Source organism: Penaeus japonicus, unplaced genomic scaffold, assembly GCF_977035675.1.
Source record: "Penaeus japonicus unplaced genomic scaffold, GWHDUDI00000001_assembly GWHDUDI00000031, whole genome shotgun sequence".
Classification (NCBI taxonomy): domain Eukaryota; kingdom Metazoa; phylum Arthropoda; class Malacostraca; order Decapoda; family Penaeidae; genus Penaeus; species Penaeus japonicus.
The window spans coordinates 10,735,478-10,740,477 of record NW_028234433.1 but is presented as its reverse complement, the minus strand read 5'-3'; positions in this window follow the sequence as shown (position 1 = coordinate 10,740,477).

Below are 5,000 nucleotides of genomic sequence, written 5' to 3'. Positions count from 1 at the left end.
GACAGAGAGAGGGAGAGGGAGGGGAGAAGGAGACGAGAGAGAGAGAGAGAAGGAGGAGAGAGAGAGATGAGCGAGGATAAGAGAGAGAGAGAGAGAGAGAGAGAGAGAGAGAGAGAGAGAGAGAGAGAGAGAGGGGGGGGGGAGGTAGAGGGACAGAGGGACACAGAGAGAGAGAGAGAAAGAGAGAGAGAGAGAGAGAGAGTAAAAGGGTAAAGAAAAAAAAACAACAACAACGATCCTAAAAATACCAAAGATGATTAAAATACAAATAAGAGCTTTTCTGATAATGAAAAGGATTACAGTTAAATGCGCTGATTTTCGTTATATTAGAAGAAAAGTGAATTGAAAAAAAAAGAAAGAAAGAAAAAAAGATCCTAAAAATACCAAGGGTGATTAAAATACAAATAAGAGCCATTCTGATAATGAAAACGATTACAGTTAAATGCGCTGATTTTCGTTATATTTGAGAAAAATGAATTGAGAGAAAAAAGGGTAAAAATAAACAACAAAAAACAATAGCGATCCTAAAAATACATAAGATAATTAAAATACAAATAAGAGCCATTCTGATCATGAAAAAGATTACAATTAAATGCGTTGATTTTCGTTATATTAGAGGAAAAATAAATTCAGAGAAAAAGGGAACAAAAATTACAAACAACGATACTAAATATACCAAAGATGATTAAAATACAAATAAGAGCCATTCTGATTATGAAAAGGATTACAGTTAAATGCGTTGATTTTCGTTATATTAAAGGAAAAAGAAATTGAGAGAGAAAGGGTGAAAAAAAATGCAAGCAATAGATATGATCCTGAAAACACACAAAAATGCTTAAAATACACTGATAATGAAAAGGATTACAGTTAAATGCGCTGATTTTAGTTATATTAGAGGAAAAAGGAATTGACAGAAAAAAGGGGAAATACAAAAAAATATGCAAATAATATATACGATACTGAAAAAAAAACATATTAGAGCCATTCTGATCATGAAAAGGATTACAGTTAAATACGCTGATTTTCGTTATATTAGAAGAAAAACGAATTAAGAGAGAAAAAAAAACAATACTCCTAAAAATACCAAAGATGATTAAAATAAAAATTAGAGCCATTCTGATAATGAAAACGATCACAGTTAAATGCGTTGATTTTCGTTATATTAGAGGAAAAAGGATTTGAGAGAAAAAAGAAAGAAAGAAAGAAAGAAAAAAATATCCTAAAATACCAAGGGTAATAAAAATACAAATAAGAGCCATTCTGATAATGAAAAGGATTGCAGTTAAAGGCGCTGATTTTCGTCATATTAGAGAAAAATTAATTGAGAGAGAGAGAGAGAGAGAGAGAGAGAGAGAGAGAGAGAGAGAGAGAGAGAGAGAGAGAGAGAGAGAGAGAGAGAGAGAGAGAGAGAGAGAGAGAAAACGATCCTAAAAATACCAAGGGTGATTAAAATACAAATAAGAAAAGGATTACAGTTCAATGCGCTGATTTTCGTTATATTAAAGGAAAAAGGAATTGAGAGAAAAAAAGGGGGAAAAATCCTAAAAACACCAAAAATGATTAAAATACATATTAGAGCCAATCTGATAATGAAATGGATTATAGCTAAATACGCTGATTATCGTTATATAGCAAAAAGGAATTGAGAGAAAATATGGGAACTAAAAAAAGTAATATATACGATCCTGAAAATACCAAAATCATCATCTCGCTGCTTCCGGGTCGACGTAGCAGCATGGCAAGTAGATGCCCTATCAACCTGGAACGATATCAGGCCATTCCAGCATCCCCTGGCCTGAAAAGATAAATATAAACATTAGTTGCAGTTGCCAGATGCCACCAGAATCATTCGCTGCACTTCTATCTGCTCTTCTACGACGTAAATCGCGTTGTCGCGCCGCATCGTCCTCTTTTAAATGTTTATCAATGTTTTTAGGATGTAAGGAGTTTTCATTTCAAATGCTAGGATATATATTTGTGTTGATGACACTACAATACGTAATCTTTTGTACATAGAACATTCGAGCTTTTATTGCATAGAGAAGGTCGGGAGGTTGTTTCTTAAGCAGCAGCATCTTTAGACGTTTAATCGGTTTTGCATTTTTACTTATTTTTTTCAGTTTTAAGAGCTTTTACGCCTTTTTAGCGTATTTTATTCCCGACATTCTTTTGTTTACATTCGGGTTTGTTTTTATTTACGTTAATTCTTTTACCTCTGCGTTTTAAGAGTCATTATTATTTTTCACTAATTCCTTTTTAAGAACAGTTTTTCATTTTTAGTTATTTTACGTGTTTATTTACTTTTACGTAGTATTTTAAGATAACTCGAAAGCTCTGTATATAAGAGCTGCCACGTGGGCTTCCAGCCACTCGGGATTCGTGTATGAAACTTTGCCTTGTCAACACCTCGGTGAAAACTTAGCAGCAACAAATTATAAGTCTTGTGCCGCTGAAGCTACCCTGGTTATCAGGGCCTCTTGTCACGCTTGAAATTGTTGTTTCTCAGTTAAGTAAAGTAATCAAAGTAGAGTAAACACTGTTTTTCAGACTTTTTGCACTTTTAGTGCTTTGCCTGCACCTTCAGTGCTTTGAATTTGCAGGTGACACCCACCCCAGACCCGCAGCACTCTTCTACCCCAGGGTAGCCCTTACGGGCTATATTCTACCCCTGGGTAGGGAGGCCCAGTAGTCTGGGGCGTCCTATGGGCGCAACTTTTCTCTTCCCCTGAATTTTTTTTCCATTTTTCCGTGTGACTTTCCTGAGCCTACAGGAGTCTCCTTGTGAGCTCCTGTATTCGCTTGGGGGGTGGGCACTGACTTACCGTCCCTCGCACTAGGCAGGTTCGGCGGTAGGAAGGTGTCTTACATACAACTCTGATCCCTTAGTTGGTACTGGAGAAAGCAACCAGACTTCCACTAGGGGGGGGCGAAGACGAGTAACGAAAAGACTTGTTTTTTTTATCCTCTCTTAGCTATTGGGATTAGGTTGATACAATAGTTAAGGGAAAGGTAGTCCTCTCAGGACAACGGGCTTTGGCCCAGGGATCGGACCTGGTCCGACACCCTAGCATGATTGATCCCCCGGCTACCCTTCCTCCTCCCCAATGAGGGGCGACTCAGAACGTTTCTAAGACCACTTTGACCAATAATGGAACCCCGACCAATGACCAACCCAGAAGACAAATTGATATCCCTCCAGATATCACGCAAGGTGCGTGAACATACGATGCGTGAAAGAAAATCAATCCCTGCAAAATGTCAACCCCTTGAAGGTCCTTGATGGTCAAGTGGAAGGTAGTTTTGATTTTGTCCGAAAATTGCGAGATGGCAGCCTCCTTGTAAAAGTGCAATTTAAATCTCAGGTTAAGGATTTGCTTAAACTGACGCAAATTCATGACCTCAGAGTAAAAGTAACTATTCCTGTCGGCCCTGTAAGGGAGTAATCTTTCACAGGGATTTGAGGACAATGGAAGAAAGGGAAATTCTTGAGGCCATGAAAGACCAAAGCGTAGTAGAGGTAAATTGTATGGCAAAGAAAGATGGAGAAGTGCGAGTAAAAACCGGATTGTGTTTCTTGACTTTTTCTTCACCCAAAATTCCAAGTACTGTTAAAGTTGGATATGAGATCGTTCAAGTTCGACCCTACATCCAAAAAACGATGCGTTGCAATAGATGCCAAAAATTTTGACACACCTCATTAAGATGCAATGATAAAGATACAGACAAATTCATGTGCGGTAAATGTGCTGGAGCCCATGATACTACTACATGCACGGAAAAGACACTCAAGTGTGCTAACTGTGGAGGTCCCCATCAGTCAGGCTCTGCTGAATGCAGCAGCCTGAAGACGGAGACTGAGACATTGGCATACATGAGAGAGCACGATGTTAGCTACCGTGAGGCCAAGAAGAAAGTTGACGGCCCACCCCCCAACACCCACCAATCAACCCACCCCCACACCCCACCCCACCCAGTTTTTTTGTTGTTTAATTGTTGTTTTGTGTTGTTTGTCTATATTTGGCAAGCAAACCCAATACTTCTTACGCCTCAACAGTAACCAACCCCAAAACGTTTGTTGTTTTTTATCCAGTGCAAGCAGTATTAATCAGCAGCTCGCAGCTAAGGACAGGAATTTTCCGAATTTGAAGGAAACTGTTAAGGAATTAATGAGTCAAATTAAAGAATTGAATAAAACCATAAAGGAAATTGCTGAATTCAACCTGCCAGTGCAAAAAAAGCGATATAAGGAGGGAATGATACCAGAATGACACAATTCTGGATCATCACCTCTTATTTCTCGCTCTGGCGACCCCTACTAGAACTTCGTGCTGAGGTGGTAGTTCTTGGCTATCGTAAGGAGCAGATCATCTTCTGCTCGGGCGTCTCTGCTAGTGGAGGGGGAGGCGAGGCCATGGAGGCTACTGTCTCCAAAAATTTCCGATGAGGAGGCCCTCGGGAAGCGAGGGAGAGGAGGAGGCGCCGTGTCCCTCCGTAAAAAAGAAAATAAAACCGTGTCGGCAATGGCACTTCCAAACCCCATAAAACGTAATCGCCACGCGATAAGATAGTTACCATTTTTATACTGATGAGGAACTGTCGAAGGGTCTTATGATCAAAATTAAACTCCCTTAGAATTAATTTTTAAAAAGGGGGGGGGCCTTATTTTTCGTACCTATTGCTCCCGATATTATCGTTCGTACAAGGAAAGCGCCATTTAAAAGACCAAGTCTCTGAGGGATGGTCGGTTATCGGCTAAGAAACTACCATTGTTTGTAGAAAGAGGAGTACTCGAGAGGGAAGGGGTTGGAGGATGGGGAGTCGCTAATGTACATCCATGACGTATATTCTCGAGACTTATTGTCCAACCTGATAAAGATGGTAATCTATGATGAGCTTTTTTGGCTATTCAGGACAGTCGGCCAAACAATCAAATTAATTCTAGGTGATTTTAATGCTCGTCATACGTCATGGGGTTCCCTGCGGGTGAAATGGTAGGAGGT